Raw genomic sequence first — 19,488 nt, 5'->3', positions numbered from 1 at the left:
CAGATGGGAAAAGTCTCTCTGCATGTTCTGCAGTGTTAGTTTAGTTAGCTGTCACATTACTTGACCCCGTATTTGTGAATACAAATATATGAAGTGAAAGTTCTGTTACATAAATATGTTGTTGCGTATCACTGCACATTTTTAAGTGGGTATATGGAAGATTTATTGGTAGTTATACTGCGTATCCGTGCGTATCACGTAGACTACACCACTGCAGCAGATAAAACCAAACCTTTGAGACGCAGCAACAATAGCAGTCCTGCATAAGGTGTGACCTGACTGTGGTTATCAACTAGTTCAGTTCAACCCAGGGTTTCCCAATCCAGTGACGAGCGCATTCACATAAAAGGGGCGGTGTTTAACACCATATGACCAATCGCGAACATGGACAAAAAGGGCACGATAAAGATAATCCTGCAGAAATATGAAAAAAACAGACAAAATACAGGCAAAAAGCAATACAGTTGCTGCTGCTAAACCCAGGAAGGAAAGCTGGCAAAAAAAAATTGCCAAAGCTGTAAATGTGTAAGTTACAAGGCTTATCAACAGGGTTCAAAATTAACTTTTTTGTTCAATAGCCATTTCAATCAGGAGAGACATGTTGCAAATATGCAGAAAGAATTTACGCTGAGCTTCATTTGGCTGGTGAATGTTCAAACTTCACCAGCCACCACTGGTTTTGTTGGCTGGGCTTACTTGCACATATCATATTTAAAGGCCAACAAGTAAAAGGCTAAGAGAAAGATACGTAATTCCTTTTGCTGAAAACCTGCATCTCTCATAACGATACCCATCAGGGAAAGTCAACGGGGTTGTCGGTTTTTAAATGGTTTAACTTTTTGGAGCGCACCTCTCACTATCCGCGCACCGAGCTCCACCAGATCTCAAGAATACTCCCAATCGAGTATTGATTGGTCAGTAGGTTGTAACTTATATTCCCTTAAAGAAAAAACACACACAACATTTTAGTGTCACGGCTTAGGGACCGTCTACGAACTACAACACCGGAAAGTGATACAAAAATAGGCATATGCTTATTTTTTTTTAAGTAAGTGCTTTAGTACAACTAGCAGGAGACAACTGGGTGGTGATGGCACAGTGGAAATAACACATGCCTTTGGTACAGGAGACCGGGGTTCGCATCCCACTGCGATACATCAACCAATATGTCTCTGAGCAAGACACTTATCCCCTAGTTGCTCCAGAGACCTCTTATATACATAGCAATTGTAAGTTGCTTTGGATAAGAGTCAGATAAATGTAATGTAACAAGTTATAATTGAGGTAAGTTTGGAAACACTGCCTTATTTAATCATTAAATTAATACATATTTTTGTTGTAGGCTATCTCTTTTCTGTGTTGTAGTTTGTAGACTAGTCCTTAAGCACTCGTCTTACTGCCATCTCAACACCAGAACCAAACAGAGGTATGAATTAGCAAGACTTTCATGCATTTCTTTCACATCTACTGCAGTCAGATTCACTGTGTTCACTCGGAATGAATCCCTTCACATGGTTAGGCCCTTGTAATGACATCTCCAACATGTTAAGAGGCTAAAAGCACGTTTAAAACCTGCCCGGTTTCAGCCGCCTGGGTGCGAAAGCTAGCAGTGGCATAAGTCGTTGTAGGCAACACCGATAATTTTCTCGCTACTGACAGCACTACGTGACAACAAACAACAGAGCTACGTGTTGAAATCGACCGGAATTCTCCTTTAAGTTTGAAATCTCTCCTTCGACCAGAAGTCTGATGCTTCCTCTCAGTGTGTTTTTACGCATCTCAGGTTCACGTGGTTTTAAAGTCTCTCACCCGTCTGATTAGAACATTAAACAGCCAGCTGCTTTCTCAGTGTGCGGTGTGTCTGCAGGCCACCGAGGTGTGTGATGCTCATGTGGAGTGTGTGTGAGTGAGTGTGTGTGTGTGTGTGTTAGTGCACGGTGTGATCCCTTGTTTTTCGCAGACTCTGGCTCCAGTGTTATCTGATTCCCCTGCTGTGTTTGCTCTCAACAGGTGTTTTTATCACGTGATTCCCCTGCTGTCTATACTCTCAGTAGGTTTTCATTATCAGATTCCACTGCTGGCTTAGCCTGGATGACACCAGACCCTTCTCAGCTGTAACTGAGAGTGGGTCTGGGGAAGGTTCATCCACAGCTCATTTCCGTCACCAACGGACGCCGCTCAAATGCCTCTGGGCGCATTTGGATAGTCCTTCAACCAATCAGACCAAAGATCTGGGTGACGTAGCAGCGACAGCGGCATCAACGGTTGCTGCGCTTGGGTGGCCACCATGTTGAATGTAAACAAGAAGCTGCTTGCCGTCGCTATGCTATCGTCATCATGTAAAGCCCGCCTCAATGGTTGTGATTGGTGCCTCGATTTTGGAAAAATTTAAAATGGGCTTGAATGGGCTCCTGGCCAGACTGACTTGCAGAGCAAATCTCAAATTTGCCAGAAGTTCGTCATGGTTTTCCCAGGCTACTGCTGATTCTCTCTTTCTCTCTGCACGTCTTCCCCTCTCCTCTATGTTTTCAGGGCTTTTTCTTGACCATCCAGTAAATGCAACAAAAAGCCACTCCAACGCATTCAATTAATATTTGGTGCTGGACCTGATCTGTTGAACGTGATGCCATAACCTCGTCCCTAGGTGGTTCTGTGTTACACAAATTGGTCTGCAACTGCTGCTGTGTATTGATTCCTTGTTGCTTTGACCCATAGAATCACATTCAAGGCCGGTAGCCAACTTTGCATTCACATGTAGCGCAAAATATTGAGTGCCATTAAATCACTGCAGACGAAGAGTTGACAATGTGGAAGACGTGATGGAAACATGGCATTTATGTTTGTTTATTGAAACAATTTGAGGAAGGTTACAGTCTCCTCATCGCTCCACACAGATCTGATGTTTTAGTCATTTCACTGGACGCTTTATACGTCATATATAGTTTAAGATGTAACAATGAAAGAGGACTACTTTTCTGATACCGGTAATTAGTCTGTGCTTTAGTTTAGTTCTTCTGACAATTAAATACCACATACAGAATTGTAAATACCTGTTTTTATTCTGAATGCCAGATGCATATTGCAGAATTCTTGATTTACATTCTTCCATCTTAACTCTGTTCTCAGTTTAGCAGTCATAGCAGGTTATTAATACAAGAACATACATTTTTCACACCATTATTTTCTTCAACGTTGGTCCTCTGGGGATATATTTCTATTTTGTTTGAAATCATTATCCACTTCAATAGGACTGAAGTGATCAGTAATAAGTATTTTATTGTTTTAGATGCTGAAAAAGAAACCAAAAATGATGGCAGCAGTTTGGAGGTCTGGAACCAGGCTATACAGAGGGGATAAAACTGTGCCAACTATGCCAAGAGAGCCCTCTTTGTGTTTGTTCATAAAAGCATTGCTTCATGCATTGTCACTGAATAACTGACATGACTTTCATACAGTATATTCAGTTCCAGGTCTTTATCAAGCGCAGAAGCTGAAATGCCTAAACTAATAAAGGCAACTTTGTAAAGCCTTTTTGTGTCCCTACAAGTAAACACTCTTTCACATTCCCATGCTGGATAACTGAGAAAAGTTTGAAACATTTAGATTGATAGTGCTTTTGACTGTCAAGTATTTATTCATTTTAATAAAAATGTCTTCTTGTCCTTCCCACTGGTTTTCTCCTAGTCGGCGCCACCCAGTAGGTTTTGATCCTTCTCAGAGATATATCTGGAAGACAGACAGACAGACAGACAGACAGACAGACAGAATGAAAGAAATATTAATGTACACAATTAAAAGTAAAATATTACATTTGAATTAACAGCATTGTTTATTTTCTCCAAAATCTCTTTTCTTGTATGCAGGTAATTTGTCCTGAGAAGAAATGAGCTGAAGAGATTGTGAAGCTGTCTAATTCTATTGATCATGACTGAATGATAGTTATACAGATTATTAGATTATTAGAGAGAAAATGAACAATAACCAGTTCTATTGACTCCCCTCTAAGGCGGGTGATTAAACTGTCTAATGGCAGGACAGGTAATTATTATCATTGTCTACTTACACTCTGGGATGCCAAGAGTCTCTTCCATCATGTTGCATAACTCGATTTCTTTCAGCCTGATGGAGACCTCACAAATGTCGTCTGCCTCGCTCCATGGCGCTGAACCAGGATCCTCTGCTGTCACACTGAAGGCGTCCAGAGGTCGGTAATCAGGCACTGCCAAACAGCTCATTGTGGTCAAAGCTGCTTCAGCTTCAACTCGCAGAGAGGCTCCGCTGTTTGGCTCACCGCCGTCTTTGTAATCCTCATTGAAAGAGTCTGTAGTGGACCATCTGGTCTGAGAGTTCAGCTGTCGTTCTGGGTCAAAATGAGCCCAGATTTTCTTGTTTTCTGCCGTTTTGTCATGGATAGAGGGGATATAACTGACAGCAGCCATTTTGCTCAGAGAGTGCATCATTTGTTTGTTTAGATTCAAAGTAGAGAGCATCATTAACAGTTCTAGAACCAGGAAGGGTTTTAGGTTCAACAGCAAGAATGTCACATAGTCTGATGTAGTCTGCATGACAAGATTTAAAGAAATAATGTAGTCTGCATTTTACTAGCAAGGATTAACAAATATTCATGGTATAGTTTGACATTTTTGAAAATATGCTTGGTTACTTTCTTGTTGACAGCTGAATGAGCAGAGTGATATCTCTTAAATATCAAGTTTCAGCCAGCAGCCGGTAAGCTTAACTTTTTTTTGGCCTGGTGTAGAGACTTCCTGAAGTCAGTCAATGCAACATATAAAAGATAAAAGGTTCCTTGGAGTCAGCTATTTGCAAGGCTGTAGTACTTGAGTACAGACTCAGCCTTGAGTCCGGACTCGAGTCCACTTTTTGAAGTCCTGCATTTGTCTTGGTCTTGTACCTTGTTATACTTGGAATTGTCTTGGTCTCTGGCTATTGGTCAAGTTTTCCCTGGCTGCTGATTCAGGATCAGTTGCACAGACCGTTGCCTAAAATCTATTCATTGATTAGTTTGATATTTAGAAGATAGATCATTCCTGTTTCTAGATCCATCCTAACTGTTTAATCACTATATTAGCATTGGAAGGACAATATTGCCTATTATGGTTTCAAAAAAGACTTGATTTGTTCAGAAACCCAGTCTTGACTTGATCTTGACTGCCTTTGGACTTGATCTTGACTTGGTCTCAATTGAACCTGTCTAGGACTTGACTTGGACTCGATTAAGTTGGTCTTGACTAAAGCCCTGGCTGTTCATAAGTTCAAAGTTAACCTAGTTCTAATGTGTTTAATAAGTAGAGATTTACTCCTTGCTAAATCACAATGGGTTGGGCTCCTTTATGCAGTCTACGGTAGTTTTAGAAAATATAGTTCTTGTGTAGAAACTGGCTGTTTGTTACTAGCTTAATAATCACACCCGCTAACTACCAGGTATTGTGTATCTAACTGACCCAACTGACAAAGCTAACCTTAGATTGTTAACATTAATATATAAATCATTTAGAGTGAAGGAGTATGGAATATGCACTATACGCCACTTTAAGTGCGTATGCATACATTCTTTATAGTTCATACTGTGAACTTTTTACATCCATTGGGCAATATTTTCCTGTTAATGTTCCTATTTAATATTATGTCTGCTGACTCTTGCACTGTATTTACCATTATGCACCAACACACCAAGACAAATTCCTTGTATGTGCATACTTCACTAAACTGGCTAACTAGTAGTTTTGAAGAACTTAGGGAGGACTTTACTTCAAACTTACTAATGGATTGAACATGGATTCACCATTTTTGTGAGAAGTAAGTTTGGTTGGGCTAAAACAAATATCTTTCCCACACTTCGTCTCTCTGTAGGCTACTACAAGGTGTGGATTGGTGTTAGCTAAATAGGCTATGTGAATGCTGGTGCCGGTCCAAAAAGCTGTGACCGGCAGCCTGTCTGGCGGCATTTATTAACCACTTGGCTTGTTATCGTTTATATGGTGTTCAATAGCTCCTTATCTGTCAGCAGCGCACGTAGTGAAGATGGAGAACTAGAGCAGTGATTCCGGTACCTCTGCAGTTACAAGGGGCTACGTGGGAAGAATGTAGAGTAGCTCAACTCATTTGAAAAATATCCACATATTAAGATTAGATTGACTGGAACACCTGAACACTAAATGTTGCAGCCATGTAAGAGAAGATACAGTCCTTCCAGAAAAATGCTGAGTTTTTTTGTGATTGTTGCGGGCAAAAATCCGTGATTATGTGGCACGTTTTCTTAAAAAATGCGATGGAATATGCGGGATATTTATGCAATTTTATGCGATGAAATTGTGGGAACTTGCAAAAATTGCGGTTTGATGAAAAAGAGAAAAAAAGAGATTTGATGACATAATTACGTCATTTCATAACGTTCCCATGGCAACAGGGGAAAATGGCTGCTATTATGTGAAGTAAACGCAACATTTTTCAACTTTCTGTTAAGATATATGTGAGTTTTTTGCAACAAAAATGCGGGGATTATGAAATCATTCAAGCCCCGCATATTTGGCGCGGAAATCGGCAATTTATGCGGCGAAGGGGCAACGTATGTATATATATATATATATGCGGACTTTGGCTGATTATCCATTGAATAAGCGTTTTTTTTTTTTTTTTTTTTTTTCGCGTTTTTCTGGAGGGACTGAAGATAGCAAACTAGCATAGTTTAAACAGGTAGCTAAGAATAGGCTAATGAACAAATGGTAGACTATAGGTCAATAGCTAAAAGTAATGAACAAATGGTAAGCTATGGGTAAATAGCTTAAAGTAATGGCTAAACAGTTAAAATGAGTAGTTATAAGCAAGTTGAAATAGTCAGTTAAATGTACCGTTGGTGGATAAATGGTCAAATATCCAGCTTCCCTCTAAGTAGCAGTAGCCTAGTTAGCTAGTAGCACGATTGCTGACCAAACTAACCTTAACCTTGTGTTGACTTCCCGTCAACCATGGAAAAAACACTTTTGATTTCCCTATCTAAGTTTTTACCCTATCTCAATGTTTTTCTTAAAGTTTTTTATTTGAGGTTTTTGACCTCAAATAAAACCTCAGACCACAAAGGTTGGGAACTGCTTAACTGGAGGACCCAGTTTGGCATTGCAGCAGATCTTGGAAATTGGATCTCTTCACTGGCTCCCGGTGCAAGCTAGAGCTGATTTAAGCTTCTTCTTTGAACATAGAAGGCCCTGCATGGACTCGCGCCACCTAATTCATCTGAGCTTAATACACCACAAACACCGGCACGCTCCCTGGATGCTGGTCTCCTGGTCATTCCCCTAGTAAACACAAAATTAGCTGGTTATGGAGCATTCTCCTAGTGCCGCTCACCAGTGGAACTGCCAGCCACTACCAGAAGCTCACTCTGACATTTTGAAATCCCACCTGTACTCATTATACTACAGCCAACCATGACACACCATCCTTTCTGCATCCTTCACAAACAAGCCTGGTTTTGTATTTTGTATTGTTTAATATTACTGCTTTAATGCTGTTCAAATGTTTTGTTGCTGTCTGTTATTTCTGTGCTCCTTAAATTGTGAATTTCACTGAGACCATGTTGAAAGATTTTACACTTTAAACAAAGTTTGATTGATTGATTGATTGATTGATTGACAGGGACTAAAGAGGTGGAGGCACGCATTGAAGTTGGAGCTGTGACCACATAGTAAAACCACCTCTCTCTCTCTCTCTCTCTCTCTCTCTCTCTCCCCCTCCTCTCCCCCACCCTCTCTCTCTCTACTCTCCTGTCTTCATTCCGTCGGGCTCGAGGAGATCTCTCTTGGAGCTGGAGAGGAGAGCTCGGTCGCCTCTCTACTCCAGCAGCCGCCGGGCTTCTGTTCAGCCTCTCGCCGCGTCCTCATCATGGATCTCGGGACTAAAAGATTGGCTGGGATTATCGCTCAGGTCGCCCTGCTTCTCTCCAGCTCGTACGGGACAACCGGAGAAGGTGAGCTGGCTGTGCGCTTTTTTTTTTTTTACTTTCCCCGGAGGAGACGGAGCGAGTCCGGGCAGCACAGACCCGGGGGAGGGGGCGCCTTCAAATGGGGCTTCATCCTTCTGTCAAACCGTTTGGGAAAATACAAGGCTTCGAAATTTCTGTATTTTGTGATAGGCTATTTCAGATGTTAAACTATATTAATCTGGGGAAAGTGCAGAGCTTTTTTTTTGCGCGTAACGGTTGCGCATCAGCGCTCGATTGTAAAGGAGACATTAGGAGAGTTGAGGCGCGTTTAACAATGATTTCATTTGTACATATTTATATTTATTCTTGCACTAACGTTCAGTCAGAACGTGTCTTCTGCGTGTGTTTAACTTTTATGCGACGTCCTTGCCCTGTTTGTTTGAGTCGACTGTAATTGAAGCACGTGTTTGGTGAATGTCAGGCTGACTGTGATCATAGTTCCTACTAGAAAGCTTTGCACTTTACGATGCTGCTGCACAGAGAAGCCTTCTGATTCTCACAGCTGAATGTTGGGCAGTAAAAGGTCTCAGCTGTGTGATTTTACCCTCTATAGGCTGAGCAGGAGCAGCATTGCTATTAAAAGCCAGTTTGTCCATTGAATTGTGTGCATGAAACAAGGTTATCTTATTTTCTTTCTGGTTAATTTGGCGCTCGGTGCAGCGTGATGAGCATCCTGGGACGGAGCCACGGTTGTGCTCACACACTCCACAGAGCAGCCAGAGTGTGAAGGTGTGTGTGAGAGAGGAAGAGGCTGCATGCAGGTTGGAGAGGACGGTTTGAGACTGAGAGGTCGCTGGTTTGATTCTGTGGTTTTTTTTTGTAATGGGGTAATTAAACATATTTCAATATATTCCCATGTTTGACATCAGCAATCAGGCACAATGGGGGTTCTTGGTTTTTGTGTGTGTGTGTGTGTGTGTGTGTGTGTGTGTGTGTGTGTGTGTGTGTGGGGGGGGGGGGGGGTCCCCTAACTGTGGCAAATATTTGATTTTGGTTATTGATTACTTATCCCCAAAGAGGGGTATTATTCATTAATTTAACACTATATGAGTATTTTATTGTTGTATGTATATTGCTAGTCTTTTGTAGAACCAAACCCAAGGAGGGTTGGTGGTATACACTTGTGCCTAATTTATTTGGTACCCCTAAAACAGCATGTGGCCCCAGCCTTGCCCCCTCCATTTAACTTAAAATGTTTTTTAGAACTGCCACTGATCTGGTAGTTTCCGTGCAGGTCTGAAGCTGTGTCAGTGTGTGAATATATGAAGTCGGGCTTTGCAATTATGCTTCCCTGCCTAAGAGAGAGAGAGAGAGAGAGAGAGAGAGAGAGAGAGAGAGGGAGAGAGAGAGGGAGAGAGAGAGAGGGAAATCCAAGAGGAGAGAAACAGGACCTGGAGAGAGAGGACAGTGATGTATGCTTCTAATCGAAACAGATGGCGGAAAAAGTCCTCCATCCCTTCAATGTTCTACTCTCCTCTTCCACCACACAATTATTTCTTTATTTAACCCCCGTGCCTGAGTCTTGGCCTTCTTGCTATTTGCTGTTCAACATAATGTGATATGTGCGCATAGTACTATATTTATACTTCTCCCCATCCTCACTTGGCTTCTCTCTGCTTCTGCGTCCTTCTTTTACCTTTTCTCAACTCTCCTCACAGCCACTGTGTCGTCTTTAACCTCTTAAACCCCAGAGTTGCTACAAACTTGGCTAAAAAACCCCACATCTTTATTTTTAATAATAGTGGAAATTCCAGAGTTTCTAAAAAATATTTCTAACCCAATATGTCAAGATGATGAGCAAAGAATATTTCCATTAGATGGGATGGTGTAGCCTTTGTTTGAATACCTTAGTCAGTGTACATGATTCTAATTGTGTGGGATCAGATATTCCAACCTTCATGCTACTTGAAATGAAACTAAGGCTGCGTTTAGAAGGAAAGGATCTGAAGAGAAAATGCAAAAGTGGCGTTGCGTTCTCACTTTTTATTCTGCGTTTTATACGAGCGTTTTTTGGGGGGGAAATCTGTGTGACGCAAAAGTGTGTGAAATCGATGTATGCACACCAGGCGGCTAGGTGGTAGTGTGAAGCTCTGCCACACAACACCACCAAGTGCGCCTGGTAGAACCTTACTCTATTTCTTTCCCTAGTTGCGTGAAGCCAACAACAAAAGGTGAAAATTTAGTCTGGACAGACGAGGAAGTGGAGTTATTGCTCCAAACGATGCACACACGCGGCACACACACACGTGCGGCGCACACACACACACACACACACACACACACACACACACACACACACACACACTCTCTCGCACAGTGCGTTTTTACCCTTTAGACACAAGATAAAACTGGGTATTGACGTATTGTGGAATCCCGGTATTTCACTTTAACAAGGATATTTTACCCAAAGGGACATTCAGCATCCTCATACAACGGTCTTTCAGGCTGACCTTCCAGCCCGCTGTAAGATAGTGAGACAATGAGAGAGACAGATAGCATGCTCTACAGATGGAGGAAGGAAAGAGGGCATGAGTGAGGAGGAGAGAGGAGTGTATGAAGACAACATCCATCCTTCCTCTTTTCTTCCTCCATGAAAGGACCATCCACAGGACAGCCTCACCAAAACATCTGATTCTCTCCGTCTTCCCTCCTGCTGTTTCCTGCTCAGTCCTCTCCTTTCTGACTCGTCCTTCTCTTCTTGTTTTACTGTCAGCCTCTTCCCCTCCCCCTTTATCCTCCGGACTCATTTGTAGGGTTGGGTACCGTTTGGATTTTTACGATTCCGATGCCGAAACCGATTTTTGAAAAACTGAAAAATGACATCAGAGATGTAATATTAATACTAGCAGTCACGTGCGAATGGTTAATATGCTTTTACGTCCGTTTTGGTGAGTCCAGAGGGAATATGTGGCATTTTAAAAGTAGCCTACATTTACTGTAGCTAGCTAACGCTAGACTACAGAGAAAGGGGGATATTTTTATGTCCGTTTCTGAGCGACAGAGGGAAAATATTTCAGTCAACACATTAAGTGGAACCAAAATTAGGAACCAAAATGTGCGTTCTAATCCGGTCCGATTCCCACACGTTGCGTAGGAACCAGTTCCATAGTGGCACCGGGTTTTGGTACCCAAACCTACTCATTATTATTATTTATTTATTTATTTTTTTTTACTAGGGAAGGTTCACTGAGAGGCAGCCTCTCTTTTGCAGGAGGGCCCTGATCACATTCACACAGTTACACATTCATCATGGAGGCTGCCTGGTACAACCCCAGTCTGATCTGCTGGCCACTGAGCAGCTCCACCGGGGCGGTTGGGGTTAAGGGTCTTGCTCAAGGGCACCTCAGTGGTGGTGATGAGGGAGGGACAAGCGCTGCTCTTTCACTTTCCCCACCCAGATTGTATTCTGTCTGTCTGGGGATTGGTCGCAAGCTCGCTTCTTTAACCTTTAGACCACCACTGCCTACCTATTTGTTCTCATGAACCATGAGTACATAGAGCTAAAGAAAGTAAAGCTCAGTAATCCGTATGTATTCAACGCATTTGTTGCTGTGTGCACCACATTGACTGCTGCTGTATAAGAACGCTGTGAACCGCAAGCTCAGAGCGAAGTTCTCTTCCTGGGGAAAACTAAACTGACTTTCACTCAGGAAACACGTGTTGTTTTAATCCAAAACCAAAACAAAAGCGTCAACAGTCAAAAAAAGGGACAAAAACATTGAAAAAAGGGACATAAAACATTTCAAAGAAAAGTGTTAATTTTCTATTTTGACCTGAGAGGACAACAAGTGCATGGTTGGCGTGAGGACAACACGAGGGTTAACATTTTTCGGCCTAAACTGAACTGCAACAGCCCAGAAAGGACCATCATCTCATGGTGCTCTGTCCCCGGCTCACAGTAACCTTTTTTCGGCTAAACTGAACTCCCGACTGCCTCTGATAGGACCGGCAGCTCCCGGAGCTCTGTAGCTGGCGTCACATGAACAGCCGGTGGTTGCCTGTTTTTATAGGACACCATACGAACTAGTGTGCACTGTTCATGAGAATGCGTTGCTCTATTTCTCTTCATAACTATTATCTTTCTTTTCCTTCTCTTCTACCTGGATCTCTGCCCTCTGTCGCTCTTTCTTCTCAATTCTTCCTCTTTTTCATTTCTCGTCTCGTCTCTATATGTCTTTTCCGCCTGTTTCATGTCCACATCCCTTAATCGTTCTGTCTCTGCATGTATTCTCTCTCTGGTTTCATCTGAAGGTGTGTACATTTAGCTTCAGCTGATAGGGTTTGAGAAATACTTTGTGATACTGTTCAGCTTATAGCCGCCAGTATTTATCATCTTTGCGTCTTTAGTATTTGTGTATCAAAGAAAAACCGTCTCCTGAACGAGAGTGTCTCTTTCTCTCTGTCTATCAGTTTATGTCGCCCGGCCTGACCCACCGGCACACTCATCGTGCACAGACCATAAACCACAGCAGCAAGATATGTTAAGACTGCAGAGGTGGAGGCATCCCAGCTGCAGGTTTCAGACCGAGCTTCTCATCTCTTTCCCCACCCCTGCAGACAGCTCACTGTTCATTACGGAGGTGGTACTAAACGACAACAAAGTAGAAATCCATCACATTACAGCCACAGATGGCGTTCCGATGACTTGTTAGCCGGAGCCGGGAATGAGCGAGCCACTAGTAGTGAGATTCAAGGAAGGCAGCGTGTGAAACAAGCTACCCCGCAGGGCCATAAAGTCACTGTGTGACTCTTTTTGTGTGCTACATATAAGCCTTATCGGTCTTCCCTCTTGTTGTACATGTGCATGACATACGTCACGACCAAACGTTAGCGATTGGTTATGGCAGATCCAGAGTGGCTCTGGGCAGGTCCAATAGTTTTAAACTTCAACAGAGTACCCGCCTTCAAGGAAGTTAACACTTGTCAATGGAGAGTGGCCAGACTCTCTGTACAATAAATACAACTCAGGTACTCTAGCTATATAATTCAATGTGAGTACACGAATGTTGAAATTACATAAAATGCCCGTCCCTTGTAGCCGTGGGGTTCCGCCATCCATTCCAACATACCCCACTCCAACATTGACGTCTAATTGTCGGAGTGGCGGTACTTCCCTTGTTTTCAAACGTCCCACCACTCCAACAATTTTTGTTTCCATTATGGTTAGTGTTAGGGTTAGGGGTGAGGGGTTAGGGGTTAGGGAATCGCGGAATGTCTGAATAGAAGCATGTCGGAGTGGCGGCATGTAACCGTAGCCGTGATAAATTAGCCTGAAGCTAATGCTTAGCTACCGGTTCAGGAGTAAATTAGCCAACTCGGCATCCTTTTGGGCTCTAAGCTTTCTCCATCTTTCAAATACATATTTACCCGGGGTCACGCAACTATTAGAAACATGCCGTTTTAGTTTAGGTTGGGTAGAATCTGTCTCTGTTGATCCTGTTAGTTTGTTTGCTGCTTTCCCTGGGTTTATGTTTTTACAGGTATATCTGGCAACCCGGCCTGGCTGTCAAACTGGGCAGTTGATACCAACACACATGCCAAAACACAAACAGACATTCCGTCACGGAAGGTAAATTTAAAAGGAGAAAATACTGGCATTAGCATTGTTGTCAGAAAACATAGTATTTCAACTTAGTATGTTTCCTTAATATCTGATGATGCATTGGGGTCATTTTTGAATTTATTACAGTAAATATATTACATATTGGACCTTTAAGGTTTGAAAAGCTATTAGAAAATATGTCTTGTGGTTTAAGTCATTTTTTTTTCTCTCTATGTATTTTAAAATATATATTCATATAAAAATAAACGCTGTGACATTTAAGAATAGGGTGGCGGCAGCTACAGCTTATAGGGTAATGCAACAGTTGGTCATTAATCATAGTGTTGTTGGTTTGATCCCCAGCTGCTCCTATCCAAATGTTATAGTGTCCTTTAGCAACATTGAACCTTAAAGTGCTCCTAATAAGTACAAGCATCTGCTGAATATAATGCGACGTAATGCGATGGATCAACCGGTGCATGTCTGTTGTGTTCTACTGTGGTGTTAAATATGCTTTCTGGGAATGTGGATGCAGAATGTAGAAAGCAGGAGCAGATAATGCACCGCAAGTACACTTGTCACAGACTAATAATTGGAGGGATCGAACTAGGGACATCTAACTAGGGATAGACTTTAGATTATAGGGATTGATTATCGGCAGTTTGCTGATTATCCGTATCAGATAACTTTAGATAAAGTTAATGAATTAAAAAGTGTTGTACTTTGGCTCAGCTACAGCTCTGTGTCTGTCCCTCTGCTTCGGTTACACTCACTACTGAGTCTGACTTAATGTCCCCCCCCCACAACACTATCTGACTCTCTGTTAGTGGGGATTATGTTGACAGTTTCTAATTCATTAAATCATTGCTTAAAGCATCTAAACAATGTTTTGTGTTGGAGTTTGTAACATTCCAAAATCGTAATTTTGACTTAAAGATTTTCAAGGTAAATACATATTGGTTCCAAATATCGGTTATTAGCTTCATTAACTACTAATAAACGGTATCAGTACTGGCTCTAAAAACCAAACCGTATCGGTTGATCCCAGATCTAACTTCTCTGTAAGCTTCTCTCTGTGGATTTTTCCTTTTCAGTTTTGTCCACGTAACCTGAGGCTTTCACTTAGGGCTGGGGCAATCAATATATCAATATCGATATATGAGTCTAGATCTCGTCTTAAATTTTAGATATCGTAATATTACACAAGTGTTTTTCTTTTCCTGGTTTTAAAGGCTGCATTAGTTAAGTGATGACATTTTTTGAACTGACCAGACTGTTCTATCTGTTCTATTATATACCTTTAACCACTTCGTCATTATATCCACATTACTGAGGATTATTTATCACAAATCTCAAACCCCCTGTCAGTCTGCTGACAGTTGCAGGTTGAGGAAAGTTAAATGTAAGACATTTTTAATACCACATACCGGTTTTACCATCATACAGGTGAAAGTATGAAAGTATAATGGAAAACCAGTTGGGATGATATACACTAGAATTCTTTATTATTACAGTAGGTCACTTTTTTTAGTACTTCCCAGCAATATATAATAATAATAATTCCTGATGATGAAAATCAATAAATTAATTCAACCTGGACCTGGATAACTGGCAGGGAAAAGAAAAAGATGGATTAAGCAAATGAAAATTATGAATTTCATGTAAATTTCAGGTGCATATTATGAGACAACGAGCTTTCTAGCTTCTGCAGCTAACAGTAGTGACGGAGTTCGCTACAGGTCTGATGGTGCACAGTCCCACTCTCACAACAAGAGCACTTTTAGTTTAGAAGTGTGTAACGTCGCTCAACATCCCACGATCAGATAGCCTGCTAAGACATTTTACTAATAAACATTATGCTGACAGCCGGCCAGAGAAAAATATTTACTTTTATATACTTTTTGATACCTTCTGAAGCCTTTTTGGTTTGTTGAGGAAACTGAATTGAATCCATTTTAGACTTTTCAAGACCTCGACTTCTCTCAGTGTGCATTTACAATGTTTTAATGGAGAGGCTGACATTGAAAGATTTGGTATTATAACACTATACGATAATTATAACACCATTCGAGTTGTTTCTCTCATTAGTCGGTTGTGTTTCCTTTTCTTTACTGTTTATTGCTTCTCTGCTGTGTCTCTAATTGTGCCCTCAAAACGTTTTGTTACCTTATAACTCGTTTGGTTCTGATTTATTTCACGGTTCCTCCGAGCACTGCAGTACTTTGAATGTGTGTCTGTGTTAATTACTGGATTTAATTAGCTTTTCTGTATTGTTAGCTGGTGGGTTTTCTCAGATGGCCTTCAGAAATCCTCCCGATTCTTTGATTACTTTGCTGTTAACGCTTTGGATTTTCACTGCTTCGGAACATATAAACATATAAAGGTGCTACATTCCAAACACGTCAGCCTTGAATATTTTAGTTGTTTAGTCGTATTCCTCAATGGAGTTTAGGACTTAATATTTTGACAACAATGTCTTTGGTTGTAAGCCTTGTCAAGCTGCAGAAGTTTTTTACTTTTTCTTTCTTAACCCTTTTACTTTATGTTGATCAGGATCAATTGACCAAGGATTGGTCAAATTACTTTAAAAAAGTAATTAGTTACAGTTACAAATTGCTTCTCCCAAAAAGTAATTCAGTTAGTAACTCAGTTACCACATTGTAAAAGTAATTACTTACCCAGCAAAGTAACTGTGACGTTATTTTTTATGTTCTATAACGCTATTAACATCTTCAAATATGTTTATATTAACTGATTGAAGAATAAAAACACTATATACAGTATTTTAGAACATTTGGTATTTAGGATAGCTCTGATTGACTCAGACTCCACAGTGGACAGGGGTAGCATGTTTTCAACAACATACCTTGCAATGAATGTGTTCATCTCGGCCTTGGTCACCTGTTGCTGACCCGAAAAATCGAGCGTTGCTTGTTTTAACAGAGTGGCTCCGTCTCCTTCGCTGGAGCTCACACTAACTGCATTTGGGCTTGGGGTTAGGTTAGCAGCAGCAACAAGTGTCGTGTTAGCATGTGTTGATGTGAGATGCTTCATAAGATTCAAGTTGCTTGAGGCAGACGTGGATAAAGTCTTTATTTCCTGGGCATAGCGTGCATGTTACATAAACATTCTTGCCTTTAATTTCAATGAGCGAGAAGTAGTGCCGGTACTTCCAGTTCGAGAACACTACCTTTGAATGTCCCTGGCTCGTCGCCATTGTCGCTGTCTTGTGTTTAGTGGTAGTCAGAGCGTGCAGTGAGACAGCGTGAGCAGGGCATCCGCCCACCCAGCCAATCATCAACGCATTTACAACGGTGTCATCATCCCCCCCCTCTCTTCATGCAGCTGGTGTGTAGCCAAAGCTTGACACCTCGTGCTTCATTCAACCAAGTAACGCGCCACTTTACATTCTCAGTAACGATAACGGCGTTGCAACGATGGGAAACGTAATTTATAAGATTACTCCGTTACTGAAAAAATAACGCCGTTAGTAACGCCGTTAGTAACGCCGTTATACTTAAACGCCGTTACTCCCAACACTGATCAGGATCCACACAGTACTTTTGCAACTGCTAGATATTCTGTGCGTGTGTGTGGTCTATATATGTTGCAATCCTCACTGTTTAAATAATTTTTCAAATATAGCCTTTTTTTCTGCTTCAAATCCCTGCTTAAAGATAAAAAGAAATTTAGAATATATTTTTCCTGTTTCATCTAATCCATCAGTGAAGTTCAAGGAGTACATCTCTAAAGTGTTAAGTCACTTTCATTTTCATTTCCCAGAATGCCTTTTAAGATCTTACTCAGCATCTTGTTCTCTGGTGTGCAGTAACTGTGTAGGTGGATGGAGTGATAGTGATAAAGTAATGAGCTTCCAGGAGAGAAAAAGTAAGACAGGAGAGAGTAAGAACATTGTCACGACGTGCTGTTCTTGGTTTTTCAAATGATAAGCCTTTTGAAGAGACCTCTTTGGGTGCAAAATTGGTCTCCCACGTCTTCTATGATGAACTTCTCTGAGGGATTGCGGAACATTGGTTAAAAATTGAGACTCTTGAAAGAAGCTCTTGCTCTTTAATTGTGTGGATATTTTTCTGATTGTTGATGTTTTTGATTACTAGGAGTTGGATGAAATATCCATATGACAATATACTGTTGTCCTTTGTTACGATATGAGACTCGAAACTGATATTTTAATGAATAAAATAAGGCGCTCTAAATAGATTTCCCTGCTCCCAGCGTGGCTACTTCATGGCTCCTCGAGGTGGCACCCAACAGGTGAACGAGGGAAACTTGAACATAAGTCAACTAGCCAAAAAGGAGGAGGTTTTCAACGGGATGGCGGACAGCAGTTTGAGGAAAATAACAGATGCCACGGCCACGTTTTTGCTATCGTGAGTAGGGTTGGGTATTGTTTGGATTTTTACGATTCCGATGCCAAACCGGTACTTTTAAAACAATTCCGATTCCTAAACCGATTCTTGAAAAACTGAAAAATCATCAAAAGAAGTAATATATTTACTAGTGATCACGTGCCGTGAAATGAGGAACCAAAATTTGCGTTCAAATCCGGTCCGATTCCTACCGGTTGCGTAGGACCTGGTTCCATAGTGGAACCGTGTTTCGGTACCCAACCCTAATCGTGAGCCATGTATCGAATCGTGAGGTATCCTGTGATTCCCACGACTATTGATTACTGAATCATTTCCCTACATGTGACTACTATGTGACCATTTCCTGTCATTGCATTTAGCAATCTGTGAATATGTTAATATACTAAGGTATGACAAGTTGAAATTGATCCATCAGTCTCATCACCTTACGTAGAGGTGTCAGAAAACAACTTGCCATTATAGTCTTCAATGTCACCTAGATAGTCCAGCTGGGAGGAGGCCTCGGGGAAGACCCAGGACTAGGTGGAGGGATTATATCTCCAACCTGGCCTGGGAACGCCTCGGGATCCCGCAGTCGGAGCTGGTTAATGTTGCTCGGGAAAGGGAAGTTTGGGGTCCCCTGCTGGAGCTGCTCCCCCCGCGACCCGACACCGGATAAGCGGACGAAGATGGATGGATGGATGGATGGATGTCACCTAGAAGACAGAGTAACATTGGCATTCATTTGGAATCGTGTTTCTGTCCACCTGATTAATCTAAGTTCAATATGCTATCTCTTTTAACTCTGTTGTTGGTCTCCACCAACTCATGAAGGAAATATACAACTTTAACAGCTAAAGGCTCCACTATGTTCACCATGCTAGTTGCTAACTTTTTCTAACTACTAGGGATGCACCAAACCCAGATTTTTGGTGTTCGGCCAAATACCAAATCCACTGGTTAAGATTCTGACAAATCTGAAACCATCTGGTTACCCAATCCTCCTTCCTTTGCTGTACCTGGGCTAGCAAAGCTGGTAATCTGGTCATCTGCACAACTCGTAGTTTTTAAATGTTGTAACTGGCCTTCCTTTGCTGTACCTTGCCACCACTAGACAAATCGGCATTGCAGATTGAACATGTAGCTGGACTTGAATGGCCTTCTTTTGACTGAAAGTACTGCCAAACAACACTTTTTCTGCTCACCAGTTCCATTTCCACTTTCTCACAGCCTACTGCATTGAACGCTCCACCTACGGAAACACCTTCCCGTCATCAACGGCGCCGTCATTATGGCGACCAGCATAGCACGCGTAGTGCAAGCGTAGGGTTCGGTTCGTTGGAAAAAAATTCTAAGGTTCGTCAGAAACCCAACCCGGTCAAAAAGCCCAATATTCAGCTGAATCCAAAGCCGAATCCCTACTAACTACCGATTGAGACTGAACCAATACAGTAAAGTTGTGATTTGGAAAACCAAAACAACGCATTAAAAGAGGCTAAAACATTCACTATAGCTCAGAGGAACTCCAATGTTAAGTCTCAGGGGATCGTCAGTATGTACAGTACAGGCCAAAAGTT

The 19,488-nt window shown here is 41.7% G+C and overlaps 1 pseudogene; it reads left to right on the top strand.

The window, feature by feature from the left end:
• Positions 1-4,675: 4,675 nt before the first annotated feature.
• Positions 4,676-19,488, top strand: part of LOC114564962 (contactin-associated protein-like 4) — a 177,860-nt pseudogene continuing 163,047 nt past the window's right edge.

This window comes from Perca flavescens, chromosome 12 (genome assembly GCF_004354835.1).
Source record: "Perca flavescens isolate YP-PL-M2 chromosome 12, PFLA_1.0, whole genome shotgun sequence".
Taxonomy (NCBI): Eukaryota; Metazoa; Chordata; class Actinopteri; order Perciformes; family Percidae; genus Perca; species Perca flavescens.
The sequence above is the reverse complement of the archived record's forward strand: the minus strand, read 5'-3'. Positions and strand labels throughout refer to the sequence as shown.